Genomic DNA, 15,517 nt, shown 5'->3' with positions numbered 1-15,517 from the left:
CCATGTAATGGTGTAATGAAAATTCATGATAAGAGCATGCTAACTGCATCAGCCAGTCTCCCAAGTTCCAGCACATGAATAAAATGAACAAGAAACAAAAAAAAACAAAAAAACAGGAAAAGTCATTTTGATGCCTAATTATTTTTAGGTTTGACAGCCTGGAAGCAGCCCGGCCTGTGTATGAATGTATGCATGCGTGTGTGTGTGTGTGAGTAGGTCGTCAGTGTGGCTGAGCAGATGCACAGCGGTAAGCAGGGCCCTTCATTAGGGGCCATAATGAGTACATCCACCCCAGATACAACACATCGGGACCCTTTGTTGGATTGTTTTGTTCCGTCACCTCGAGCAACAAATCAGCAGATTTTATACAACTCAAGTACCCGCATTTCTGCTCTCTAAATATGTAACAGGGCCATGTCTTCCCTGAGTGTTCATTTTCCTGCAAGCCTTTTGTTCATTTTGTTTGAATAAACATTTCAGGAAAAAAAAGAAATTATCAGAGAAAAAAATATTTGAATGGAATGCCTTTATTGTGTGTTTTGTAAAAAAATTTAAAAAAAATCTTTTAAAGACCCTTTCCAATGAAAACCTATTCTTGCTGCATTTTTCTCATGATGGAGGACGTATGTAAAGAAAATTAAGATTATAAACCGTGTTTCTGAGTATTTCTTTATTCAAATAGTTGTGAATCAGGAGCAGATAAAAAAATGCAGTTGGAAAAAGCTTCTAGCTGTTACATACAATCTTCAGTCTGCATCCAAATGCTCTCTCTGCTCTGCTCCGTTCTGATGCATCCACTTGTAGACGAATGGATCCATCTTTATCTTCACCTCAACCAAGCTGGCATCTGGCTCAAAACTGTACAACTCCAATATTGCTCACCATTTTTGTTGCACCGCTGATAAGAAGTTGACGTGTAAGGGGCTGTAGGCTAACAGGGAGCGTGTAAACAAAGGGATGATGGGAAATGAAGACAGGTTTGCTCCACACCAACAGCTACGCACATCTCACAGTTGAATTTCTAATGAACTCCTGCCGCTTTGCAGAAACTATGTCCTAGAAAATGACACCAGTTTTTGATTTTGGCTAAGAACGGCATCATCATAATTAAAAGACCAATGGGAACAATTTTTGTTTTACGCATAGAGCCCAAAAACGCGTGACCATGAGAGTTTTAAACCCAGAAGCCGAAAATGCACGTTAACATAAACTGCTGTTACATGGACAAAGGTAATCGGAATGAACGCCTGATCTGAGCAGAGCAGCCGCACTCGTAGCTTCGTGTTTGCGGGCAAGGAATGTGCTTTGTTACGGTGTGCGCTCCAGTGGAGGCTTCGGATTATAGTCCGCCAGGAGAACTCAGACTCAGGAGACTCAGGAGAACCGTGTCTCCATGCAGAGGAACGGCATTAGGACGGTGTGTGATCTGGCAGAGTTGGCCTTTAAATGCAGAATTGCCGCTCCACTCAGTCCTTAGAAACCATGCAAACGATCACATGAATTTGTGTTACCGAACGTGTCCAGACTAAATAAAGGCTGATGTTATTCCCACATATTTACGTGCAGCCAAGATGCACATTTAGTTACTTTAGTTACTGAAAATGTTTTATCCTGATCTTAACAAACAGAGAATTTCATGGAGGGAGCGCTTTTGGTTCCAGCTACGAATCTACAGGTCTTAGTGTGGCAGAGTCATGTGTCTTCTATACGGTTTGTCACTCTTCAGACTAAGAAAGAGTTTGCTTGAGTTCCCTTCACAGTGTTCCAGGGAAAGACTTTAACTGGGTCTAACTGCTCAGTCAGAACGGAGAAAGAGAGTGAACTGCAAATCTTTCCCATGTTAGTTTCTAGTCCTTAAGAGGGCGATTGCCCTTCAAGCTATAGAGTTGATAAAGAAATATTAAGCTAGCCAGAGGTTTCCATTACAGATAATCAGGCACACCTGTTTGGTATAAATGACAGCGTGCGTAATCAACCCCAGGGGAGTGACAGAATCCTTCCTGTCCATGATGGAGACACGCTTCAGTAAACGGATGCAGTGCAGTATTCCCAAAATTACAATCTTCCAGGATTCAATGAAAGCAAAGTGCCGCATCCGGATGGCTTTTATTGGTTTATGATTGACCCTATCCAAACCACATTAACCTCCTGATTGCTAGAAAAGACATTATTAGACGCTTCCACTGGAGCAAAAAAAGGAAAAGAAGCAAAGAGAGGCTAACAGGCAATCACGCCTTCCGGCCCCTGTATGGGATTTAAGGCCGGTGACACAAAGAAAAAGAAAAAAAAAAGGATGGAGCAACAGACATGGGAGAAGGGAGAGGAGGTGTGGGGGGGAGCAGGGAGCAAGCGAGTGGGTGTTCGATCGCAGATTAAATTGCAATTGTGCAATTTCATTCCTGTTCCAGCACAATGAGGAATGAGATTAAGCTCAATTTGGGCCTGTTCAGGAGATCTTCTCACCTCTGTCTGAGGCGCACCGTTTCAGCACACACACCCCAAGACGCGCACGCATCCGCACACATCCACACACGCCGGGAGCCCCCAGCCATGTCAGCACCCCTCCAGGGAAATCAGGCATCTGGAGACAGGTCAGCCCTTGCCCATGTATATATTCATAGGCTTAATCTGGCATCATTTTCTCTGTGCTGCTGGAAAAAGAAATGTATTTAATTTACACAATCCCCATTTGGCCTGCTCACCTAGGAGAATGCATAGGGAAAGTAGGCGCACAGTCAAGGCTGCACCAGTTCAGCATGCACATAACAAACACTTTAAAAGTGTTTGGGCACACAGGAGCAAGTTTGGGGGTCTCTGCATCATGCATGCCAACATGCACAGCAGCATTCTGTCTGTGCAGAGGAAGAAAAAATATCTTCTGATATTCCAGACCTGTACTGTACATCCAAACAGTGGCAGCTGTGCTCGTCAGTTTGAATGGGAGGATGGGAGTTGTATCCACCAGATGCTGCGTGTGTATTAAACAGATTAATTATTAAAAGATGCTTGACAGATGAAAAGTGGGTCCTCAGGCTATAAAGGAAAATGTTTATTCTTCTGCCACAGACTGTAGTACACTTAGTTTCTGCTCTTGACTTATCCTGCGCCTCACTGAAGAGAGTAAACACTCACTGTGCTCTGTGCACTTGGAATCACATATATAATCATTTTCAAAAGGCCGCCTGGGATGAAGCTTCAAATATGAGTGTTTGTTTAGTGATCGGGTGAAATGTGATTAGCGTTCAATCCCAGCGTTTACATACGCGCGTGTCTGCGCGGCGCGGGGTAGCCTGGGGACGGACCTGATCGCTTTCACTTCCAGCTGGACATCTGATCACCTGTTACCAGAGTCAGCTTTACTTTCACTCACTGCACCTTTTCCCATCGAGCATCTTTCTTTACTCATGAGTCCAACCCAAAACATGATTTCACTGACAGGCAGGAAGGCTGAAAGGCTCTTTTGCCTATTAATTTGATGAAATTCTTTAATGCTAGAGCTGAAAGAAAAGTAATCCATTTAAACGCCATGTCACATTGCCCATACATAGATTTGACACATATTGCATGAAGGAAAAATTGGTCATAGGTGAATATATGTGGAAAAAGTGAGAGAAGTTGTGGTCTTTAAGTGAAATTTTCACAGATATATCCCAAATGAACTACGTTAAAACCACAGAAGAAGTACGTACAAACCACGCAAAGAACACATAAATATACATAGAACATGAACCGTGCGGTTTATTTGCAATTCATTAGTGAATCATGGGTAATTTGAATGTGATATGTGCTCCACATACATGATATTAGAGTTATACATCGGTGGCACATGTGTGAAAAGTCCCCTAGACATCCATGTAACAGTTGTGAAAAGCAACACATTTGCATATGAATATTGCAAAAATCACTCAGAATTGCAAAAGATTTCCACAATAATTGTAAATAAACTCTGTTAAATACGCATAAACTGCATCATTCTCAATTTGCCAAAACATTTTGAACTGCTCAAAACTGAATTCAGGTAAAGACAGAGAAACCCTCGACGGACATCTGGGCACGTCGATGAATGATGAACACAAGAAACACTTGAATCATGTATGTCAAAATCATGTATGTGGAAAATGCGCAAAATGTAAGTAGTGGCTGTATGACATGGCCTTAAACGGTTCATTTTAAGTGACCTAGACAAAAAATCCAAACTAAGAATCAACTACAGCATTACAATATGATGCTAATTGTCTGATTTCCAATGAGATTAAAGAATAGAATAAAGCTTTCTTAACACTTCATGATAAACACTGTGCTTCACTGCTTCAGCTTGACAGGTAATGATAACAAGAATTGATGTTGCTTTTGTTCAAAAACATATAGATTTATCATATCAAGGCTAAATCTGAATGGTTTTCCTACCCCCATGCCTCCCCCTCACTACTCCAAATGTTGGGGCATTTGAAGCTATAGTGGTATCCGAAAGTGTATTTTAAGTGATAGCTTTTTGCACGACCGATGGTTTTTTCTACGCGCAAACGTAGATGACTGGTGGCGACTATTGATGAAGTCATGAAGGGTAGTAATGTCAGTATTTGAAGACACTATTTTTTTCCATATTTCTCCACTTCGAGGGATAAATGTAGGGATTGGGAGCAGTCGTGTGGATAGGAAAGCAATTTGGATTTCGGCTGTACATATGAAACTGTTAAACATTTTCACAACAAAAGGAACAAATATGCTGTAAATACAGTTTACGTGGTTACATAATTTAATTTACAAAATCAAAGCTTTTGGTTTAACAACTCGAGCTACATGTGGCTCTTTGGTTTTGAAGAAAAATGCTAACAATTTCAATAAATCATAAATTCATAGTTTTGGTTCATTTGTTTAAGTTAATTAAGTTTTTTCTTTTTTTTAGACTTTGAACATGTCTTGTAAGTGAGTAAAATGATGGCTTAAAGCACATTTTTCTATCTACTGCTGCATAATAGTACCAAGTTACTGTTCAGAGGCAAATTTCATAAAGTTTATAAGTGTATCTAATGAAGCAAGAGGCTCTTGTATAACACAAGGTGTATTTTATTTTTGAAAGATACTTGTATGCGCTGCTGTCATAAGTAAAATAGGTCAAAAATGTAATATAGAACGGTATATTGAAAAATATAAGACTGTTATTTCTTTCTATTTTTAAACATTTATATATACGGTAGCAGAATGGATTAGTGGCCACAAAAACTATTTTTTTCATTTTAAATGGTGAAGTGGGTCTTGTTAGCTTTTGTTGGGCATTGGTCTGTAAGAAACTGGCTCTTTTAGTGTTAAAGGTTGCAAACACCTGATTTAACTGATAATAATTCCAGTTTAATGAACAGTGAAAATTTTACTAATGCTCAAGAGCACTGGTTACTTTTTAATCTATTATTGCTGAAAACCAGTGATGCAAAAAGCTCCCCTTAACCAAATAACATGCACAAATACAAAAACAGATCATTGCTTTACATGGGTAAAAATTCAGAGCTTTTACATAGTTCTCCCTAAAAATTTGAGGCATCCTGAGAAAACTTAAATAAACGTAATAGTGATGTAGAGAAGCCATAACTGACTTCCTCTGACTAAACCTCAGCAGCTTGCACCAACTTTTTTAAACCCTTGTGCTATCTTAGATGACCCCATCCTCCCATGGACGTGTTATCCCTACCATGACAAAGGTGGATAAAGGTGAAGAGGATTTCATGTAATCCATGGACACCAGTGAAGATCACAAATCATTGAAGAAAAAAGGTTCAGCGCACTGTCTAGTGGGTCTAGATGACCATTTCAGCATTTGTGGAATTTCTCAAATAACATTAAAGATTTTAGATTTCTGATGGAGGAAGTTAGTTGTCATGGTGTAGACCTTTGAAACAGCCTTTGTGGCTAAAACCAAAGCTGATCTTATTCTGAGCTAATAATTTAAAGAGAGAAAAAATTTGTATTTTTACTAAAATAATGCTCAAAAAAATGTTTTCATTCTTCATTTGCTTTTTCTGTTGTGCAACACATTGCATGTGTGTCCCCATAGAGAGAGGACAAGAGCATGTGGGGGTTACAGACGAGCACATCTGTCTTTAGCTCAGGGAGGAGGGAGAGTCAGAGACCACCTGCTCGTGTCATTTCTTGGCTCCATGGAAAATAGCGGACAAATTATTCAGTCTTTGGGTTTGAGCATCCACGCTCCCCTAGTAGGTGGAGGCCAAGAAAAACGGGCCAGTTAACCACCCAGAATCCCTTTTCTGCACCATACACGTAACAGACTACACCGCCATCCCCCAACCCAGTGCACACATACATTAATACAGACGTACATGTGGGACTGTGGGCCCCCTGTTGCCTCATCTGTCAGTTCCTGCAGCCCAAAACGCACACACTTGAACACACAGCAACATTATGCACTCTGAAAGACACGCTCCCTCCCAGGGGACAAGGTCTCAGATGCAGATCATCAGTATTAGCGGGCAACCGAGGGATTAGCATCCCCCTGTGGTGACCTACAGGTGTAGCCCTGGGTTGGAGCAGTCACTTATCCTTCCGAGCATCACACTACCCCGACCTCCGACCCTGGCCTGCAACACTTAGTTCCCAAGGAAACATTGTTATTGTAAAGCAATTAGTGCTTAAATAAAAAAAAATTAAAACGTTTAATATTGGCCTAATTTCATTGGATTATTCAAAAAAAAGCCAGGAGATTATTGAGTTGAATCTTGATTATAAAATGAAAGGATCTGTGAGTAAATGCAACCAATATTTTAAGACTTGCGTTTATTTCAATTAGAGTTTTTTTCATTTTTTTCCAAATCTTTTGTTGTTCATTTTATTAATTTAACATGTCATTCTATAGCAATTTTAGTTTTACAAATTTCCTTTGGTCAAAAGTTTTTTTTTTGCTCTTTTAAGTAAATATAGTCAAAAAACATGTCTCCAAATACATGAGAAAGCAGTTAACCCGCAGTAGTCCACCTAGTTTTTTAGCTTTTTTTGCTTGATATCCACCTTATTGGTACAAACCCAGAGTCTTTTTTTATAGATATATTTTTGATTATATTACACAATAATATCACAATGAGCCTGAAAATGGCCAGAGTGGTCAATTTTGTTTGATTGAGATCATCCTGTTTTTATGTTTCATAATAAAAGATCAAACATGTAGAGACAAAATAAAAATGCATGAATCCACAAATGAAAAAAGAAAGAATGAAAGAAAAGGTCAAAGCAATGTGAAATTTATTTTTTTGTAAAAACTCCACTTAAAATTCCAAGGATTTATTGCAAGGGGTATAAAAGTTATCTGTCATAACTCGTGTTATATGTGCTTACAATCAAAATGTCAACATTTTGGATGAAACCTTTACTAATGTGCCATTCCTACGTCTTATTTTTATAAGTTTTAAAAATCTGGTAACCCTTTTTTACCTAAATCCCTCCATCTTTCCACAGCTGTCATTTGAGTATATCTTCATAAATTACGAAATGATTGTGACTGAATTCACAGTAAAATAAAATAAAAAAGGTTCTGATAAACTGAATAAATGAAACAATGTAAATATTAAGCTAGACAATGATGGTTGGGACTCATGTTGGGTTCATGGTAACATCATTTGAAACTGGCTTGTGTTGTTGTCTCATGTTGGACTCGCATCATTCTGTTGACATTTTTCTGTTATTTGTACACTGCAAAGCGGTCCATTTTCCCCGCATCAAATGTGCTTTTAGGTGCCTGTGTCAGGATGTCTTTGGTGCTTACCTTCAACTCCTGTCAGACGGTTGCAAAGGCCTGAGCTCAGGAGCAGAGGGGGGAAGGCTGCTTTGTGCCCTAAGCGTTTTTTAGAGAAGGCGAGAAATGGCTCAAAGGCTGTCAGAGCAGACGCAAACACATCAATACATGCACACACCAACAGGCGGTTTTCGCTCTCAGCTGCACTCCCAGTCAGAAACAAGTGAACTACCATTCATAATGCGCACGTACACACAAGCGTGTACGCCGGGCTCATTACACAGACTCCTTGCCTGCGCTTGGCTTTGTCAAAGGCCACACAGACGTAAAGGTGGCGATCGCAGCTCTGATCAAAGCAGAAGGAGTTGAGGCCTTACATTGTGACGAGCTGCAACAACCCGCAGAGCCAAACAGTGTATTTGCAGAAAGATCCAAAGTCTTTCTTCTTTATGATATGTGATTGAAAGGAGATTTTTGTGTCTTCCTTCATGTCCGTACAGAAAACGTTAAGGTGCTCAACATTTTCTACCTTAAATAGTACAAAGTCACCTTTTGTTGAATAAAAAACTTTTATTTCCTCTGTGATATCTGCTTGCTTGTGTTCTAACACTAACAAAAAAAAGACATAATTCAATTAAAGAAAAAGCATAATTTAGATTTTTTGGGGTAAACTCTGCACTCTGCAAACAAAAACCACAATATGGTGAAACATTTCATGTCTTCCTAGACAGCAGGGGCTCTGCTGTAATTGGCCACAGTCATGTAAAAGTCATCTAAAGGTTTGTGGCGCACATGAATAAAACTCCTGTCTATGCATTCCTGTCAATGCTTGAGAAACACTTATTTTTTTACCATAGCATTAGCTTGTGAAAACATATTTTTTCAGTTGTTCAATAGAAAATGTTCTTAAACCTCAACAAGGAGAATGGTTTGGAGCAACACTTTCAAGAAAAGGACAATTAACTCCAAAAGGTTTGGGAAAACCTATGTCATTTTGTCATAGATTAAGTCTGGACTGCTGATCTTTAATCAGTTAATGAGCATTTATAGAAAAGTTACCTGATAAACGGTTGTAAAAGCTCTACCACAGTTTTTTCACAATGGAGGCACTTTCAGCCTAAGGCATTCAAGTTAGAATGATTAGATTGGAAGGTGAATGACAAAACTGTCCCACTTACATTTGGTTTGTCTTGAAGCAAACCATTTGCAACAACAAGCATTCACAACAGCTGCTAGTTTGGCAGCAAGGTTAAGTACATAAAGATTGCAATCAAATCAAATCAAATCTTACCCAGTCAAGTCAAATCAAATTAAATCAAAACCAGTCAAATCAATCTTTAAACATTTCAACATTAAAACTTTAAAAATAACAAATAATAAAATTAACAAGTCAAAAGTCAAAATAAAATACAAAGCAACAATAAATAAACTAAATAAAAATAGTTAAAAACCAAGTTAAAAATTAGGGTTTTAAGGCTTTTCTTAAATGTGTCCACACTCTTTTGGACCTTAGGTCCTCTAACAGGTTGTGCTAAAAACAAGGGCCAAAATGATGAAAGACGCTGCTTTACAAGCTTTTTTTTGCAGTGGGAAGGGTACCAGTGCTCGAGGGTTCATATTTTACTGAGGTACAAGACTAATGAGGACCTGATACTTGTTACTCCCTTTAAAACCCCTTTTTTCTGCCTTTCAAAATGCATGTCACCTATGTCACCTCAAATCCTTTGTTCAGTTACTTACTCACTGGTTTATCAAATAGTCCGCCTGCAGTTAATCCGCAGTGGTGTTCACCGAAAAGCAAACCAAAACCCGCGTGAACACTGACCTGAGTTATCTTTCTCTACACTAAAGTTTAGATTAGATTTTATACCCAGCAAAAATCAAGAAGACTGCTCAAGAAAGCAAACTCTTGTCTGAAAAAAAAAGAAAAAAACCTGGTGTGAATGACTTCATAGTGGTCAATTTTCTGCCATACCTCCTGTGTTGTAAACGAGGTGGTAAAAACATTTTTTTTTTCTGTCCTTGTGCCTTAAACAGTTTTAGCAGATTGTTTCTGAAACAAATTTAGAATTGTAACTACTCTTTAGCTTTTTTTTTAGCTTTTCATTCGTTCACTGTTAAACAAGGTTTAATTTTTCATTTCTCTTCTTGTATTTCACACCCCCTGCCTAATTTTTTATTTGCTTGGGTGACCATTCCCATAAAACGCTACAGGCTACAGGCTTAAAATTAGAAGACTACCAAAATCAGCATCTTTCCTCTGCTTTGCCATAGTTACCACTGTTTACAATGAGACTTAATTTCATAATAATAATGCCTAGTATTTTTAATTTTTTCAACTATAGGAACGTTTTCTTTTGAACTGACCTTAAAAGAATATGTTACTTTAAATACCTGATTGAATAAAATGGAAGATTTAAATGTCACCTTAGTTGTAAATTAAAATGTTTTAAAGTCTTAAGACTGTTTGATATGCATATTTATTTCATAGTCACAGGGCCCGAGTGCAGTAATATAACACCAAATGCGATGTGGACTCCAGGTCGTAATGCTGCACTCAAACCTAACCCGCTTGATCATATCAGCTTGATCATATCAGCTTGGAAAAAATGTCAGCCCAAAGTTCAAGTAACTTTGAAAGAATTCGGTCTCTCTGGTCTCCCATAGCTAACTCCATGACTTAGGGGGTGGGGGGGGCATGGTCGTCGCTGCTCCTTGCCCTTCTGCCGTGGGCCGGGGTGGGGGTCGGGGCCTCCGGTGCCTGGCCGGGGGTGGTGGGGGCTCCGTTGGTCGGGGGGTCGGGTCCGGCGCCTGGGTGGGGCGGCCTGGGGCGCTGCGTGGTCCTCTGGGCTTGGGTGTGGGGGTGCGTGGTGGGGGGGTGGGGTGGTGGTCTGGCTTGGCTTGGGGGGGTGGTCCCTTTGCCTGTGCTGGGGGGGGTTGGCGGGGGGCGCTGCTCGGGGGGGGGGGCCCTGGGGCTGGGATCGGCCCTTCCCTGGCTCTGGCTCTGGGGCGGGACGGGACAACCCTCTTGGGGCCCCCGGTCGCTCTGGGTGTCATCCGCTTCGGCTGCGGGGTCTGGGGGTGGGGTGGAGTGGGGGTCTTGTCGGCCCTGTCCTGTGGGGGGGCATTCTGGGGGAGGGGGGGGGGGGGGCACTATTGGTACGGGGCAGGGGGGGTTGACGGGTCGGGGTCTCCGCTGAGGCCATCGGCGGTTTCCCCGGCCGGTTGGCTGCCTCGGTCCCGTCGAGGCCTGACCAGAGCTCTTCTAGGGCCGGCGTTTGGGGGTGGGGGCCTGGGCTTGCTCCGGGGGGGGCCGGCGCTTTCTGGCTCCCCTCTCTCTGTGTGGGGGTGGTGGTGCTGGGCCTGGGGTGTCTGCGCCTCCGGGGGTGGGGCCCCGGGGCTGGGTGGGCCTGGCCCCCTTGCTGGGGGGGGGGCGGGGGACGGCTGTTTGACCACCGGGGGACAGTCTATCATCTGTCCCCAACTTACCCCCTTCCTCATATAACCTCATAATAGGGTGAGGGGGTGGGGAGCTTAGCCTGCGATGAGCCTTGGGGGGGGGGTTTACTAGGCAGTGGCCCCCCTCCTGTGGTTGCCGTATGGAGTGGGCCCCCCCTCTTTCAATTTTATTTGCACCTTAGACATGTAGGGCCCTTGGTAGGGGGGGGTGCTTGGACATCACTGCCAGCAAGCAGCGGATGTCCTCCTAGCACCCTACCCGCCAATTTTAACCGCACCTTAGACATTTAGAGCCCCTTGGTGGGGAGGGTGAGGGGACGTCACTGTGAGTAATCAGGAGATGTCCCCTTAGTGCCCTACCCGCCAATTTTAACCGCACCCCCCTTAGTACACACACCCCTCCCCCCTCAATATATACATCCCAACATAAACACACACACATGCACACACACACTCTCTCAAACACACATACACGCACACACATTTTGCAAGGAAGGTGGGACCAAGGACCATCTGTCCCCTGCCTCTTCCCTGGTGGGGGGTACGGGCCCCTTTGCAACGGCGGCTGTGTCCCCGGGGTGCCGGCTTCCTGGGCCCGGCGGTACTCTCTCCGCGCGTTGGGGGGGTTCACATTACATCTGAGCCGGGGGTGTTCGTGTCCCTGGGGGGTGGGTTCTGGTCCTTGCTCCTGAGTGCTGGGCCCCGCCAAATTTCCAACTGTGGCCGAGCCTGGTCGGGCCATATTTACAACACCCCTTGTGGGCCCTCTTTTTTCCCCGGGGTTCCCCCCTCCTGGGCGGGGGCGGCGGGCCCCTGCCTCGCTCCTCCCTGGACCAACCGTGGGCCGGGCGGATGGCTGCCTGGGGTGCGGAGTGGGTCTCCCTTGGGGGGTCCTGGCTCGTACCTGGGGTTGGGGCGGGGGGATGCCCGGAACTCCTGGGTGGTGGTGGGGTGCTCGTCTGGGGCTGTGGGCGTCCTTCTCCGGTGGGGCCCTGCGTTGGGTTCTCCCGGCGCGGCGGGGGGGCTGCTCTCCTGGTTGGGCTGGAGCGGCGCCCTCTTTCCCTCCGTGCCTCCCTGCTCTCTGGCTCTGGGGGCCTTGCGGCGGCCCTGCTGGCCCTGGCCTGGGTGGCGGGCTTGGTCGCCCGGGCGGCGGTTGTTCCCTGCCGGTTCCCGTGTGGCGTTGGGGGGATTCCGGCTGCCGCTGCTGCTGCGGTGGGGGTCTTGGGGTGGGGATGGCTGGGCACTCTCCCTCCTTCTTTTCACGTTCCACCATCCATTTTAGAAGAACATAAACACTCACCTGAGCACAGGTGTTATCTCAACAGACTGAATGACTGAAATATTTCACACTAGTTGGTTTTAAGGCATAAGCATGCGTGTGAACACTATCTGTTTTGTGTACATGTCGACAGGTGGACATTTTTGCAACTAACAGGTGTGTTTATAACATTTGAGTGTGTGTGTGGACAGGCTCCGCCCTTTTTTTTTGTTTTTTTTTTACATTTGAACCTTACCATAATGATTAACAACCAGTAAACTTGTTGCTTTATGCTGCTTCATGGTCTTATCCCCCTTCCCCTCCTATTATCACCCCCTACCCCCCCTCTCTCTAACGTCCCTCTCTCTTCTTCCCCTCTTTCCTTTTCCGTCCGGTCCAACACCAAAGATTTTCAGACATGTTTGAAATTAATAAAGTTTGGCCTCAATTACAAAAGGGGTTTATTCAGACATACCTTTGGTTTGTCTGAAGATTAATAACCCCTCTTGTTAAAGTAAAATATGTCCAACCCAAGAGGCCCTCAGCTCTCATCTGACTGCCCAGCTGTTGGACAGGACAAGTTTAAAAAAAAAAAAAAAAAACCTAACCCGATTAGCGTGTCAAAAGAGAGGCGTACAAAACCAATTTGACGAGCGTCAAATATTTTCTGTCCATAAATTTGATGCTCCAGACTCATGTTGGAGGAGCTGCCGACAAAAGGTTTTAGCCTCATCGCTACATGTATGACTGATGGCTGCTTTCAGCGATACTTCCGTCTTTGTGACCCAGTTTGACGACCTGACGAAAACAAGAAAGAACAGATTCTCCTCCATGTTGGTTTTGAACTCCATCAACACATCACGAAGCTGATGCCAAGCGTCTTCTTTGTTGTAGTTCAGATTGTTTAACTCTCAACGCCCAGTACGCACTGCTGCCAGGCTGTGGCTCAGTTCGCACCACAAGTAGTGCATCTGTACATCGACCCAACATCAAACTGGACGCATCCACCACGAAAATTTGGTGTGAACGTAGTTTATGAGATTAAAGTTATTATGGATTTACAGTGAGCCTACATGGTAAATGGCATATACTTATTTAGCTCATTCTACCCGCCAACATCCCACCAGAGGCAAGGTGGGGTTCAGTGTCTTGCCCAAGGACACTTTGACACGTTGGCATGCAAGGCGGGAATCGAACCTGCAATATTACAATCATGGGTCGACCGCCCTACCGCTCCACCACGACCATGTGATCTACTAGTGACATGTTCTGGAATTTTTGCTCTGTGATCCAACAGCAGGAACAGACTGAGCGCTGTACAACAAGACATACATGAAATATACATGCATGGATGTTGCATATGGATGGTTGGAAGCTAGAAAATCTACACCTTTAGGGAAACTCTAAGCTGCTTAAATTCCCCTCGTTACCATCATCAGGATCCTTTATTGTTAACTTCACTTCATAATTTTAAAGATCAGGCAAAAAAATTCTGTTGATCACTCCCATCCAAACCCCATTCAGCTCTAACACACTGAGAGAGATTCATTCCCCTCATCTGAAGCAAAATATGTTTGGGATTCCAACCATTTCTTCCATGCGAATGACAGCTGTGTACCCCTGGTGTGTTAAAGGCTGCCAACCACTAAGCAGTCCTGGCATTCTGCAGACAGGCTAGACTTGTGGTTGTTGTTTTGCTCAGTCTTTGCTGCAGGCTATATGCAGAACACAGACAGCTAGCCTGGTCCCACACAAGGTTTCAATGCTAAAGGTGCTCAACCCAATACTCTGCCTGCATTAGTGAGGAATCATCTGATGAACAATGAAAGAAGGAAAAAGTATAAGAGAAGCTGAGAAAGAGTTCTACCACAAATGACTGTGAATTTATTCAGATACCAATAAAAGGGACAGGAAAGGTTGATTAGGATCATCACCCTTTTTCTGTGTCTCTGCTTGATGCAAAGCTTTGGTTTGTGCTGTCAAAAGCACCTCACCACAAACTCACATTTTCTCATGTCATTTTCCACAAAAAGGAACATCTATAGTCTATGTTTGGGCTCCTTGGTGAGCCACTGGCAATTGTGACTCGACCTAACCATCCCCTGTCATATTCCTTCAATTATAAATGACAGAAAAGCTGCGGCGTTGTCAGCTGTTTTTTTCTTTGTCGGGTTTCCACTCTTCCTGTGTTCAAACCGAGCTTTAATCAGAATTTAGAGGTTAAAAAGTGACGGCAATAAAAAGTCTGGAACTTCATTCCAGTTGCTTCATTCTATACAATTTAAAGATACATTCTGAGAATAACTCAGAAAATAACCTCAACTTTTCTCTGTGTGTTTATTATTTACCATAACTTCAATTGGTAGGTTGTGTTTATTAGATTTTTTTACAGTAAGCCCCATCAGTCAGAGTGTGAATGCTCCATTGTGGACTAGCTCCTTCCAAGCTCTCTGGGCTCAGACCGGGATCTTTGCAAATATGCAGCTTTAATTGAGTGATAATGAAGTGAGCTTGTCCCAGATTAGGTTAACAGGAGTGTATTGATTTGAATAGGACCCTCTGGATTATCTTTGGCTACCAAAGTCTCTTTGAAATCGTGCTGCTGGGTCAGGGACAAGAGCACATGGTATTTCGTAACAGACCATAGGGCGGCATAAGGGTCATTAGCATGAGAGTCAGACTTATTTCTGTACGAATCAAACACACCTTGACGCCAATTTGTATGGACAAAAACGTAAGCGCTAACAGTTAAAGAAAGAAAGCTAATGACCACAAGGAGAAGATAAATAAATCTAAATCATTATGGATGAAGATCAGTATCTTTTTCTTGTTTTCATGCCCCGTCTGTCTATCCGTCTTTCTCTCTCAATCCGGCACTATTGTTGTTATCAAATGATACAGTTGCTCAAGCGCAGCGTTTGAATCCTAAGGACCTCTGGGAGAGGATTTGTCTCCACCAAGCCCCTTCTAACGGGGATTAAGAGGATTAAAAACCATAAAATGACCCCAGCTCCACGTCCCCAGAGCCAGACCCATCTTGTCTAAGCCAATCCCAGCCAGAA

The sequence above is a fragment of the Oryzias latipes genome, chromosome 21, assembly GCF_053564925.1.
Source record: "Oryzias latipes strain Hd-rR chromosome 21, Olatipes_Hd-rR_3.1".
Classification (NCBI taxonomy): domain Eukaryota; kingdom Metazoa; phylum Chordata; class Actinopteri; order Beloniformes; family Adrianichthyidae; genus Oryzias; species Oryzias latipes.
The sequence above is the reverse complement of the archived record's forward strand: the minus strand, read 5'-3'. Positions refer to the sequence as shown.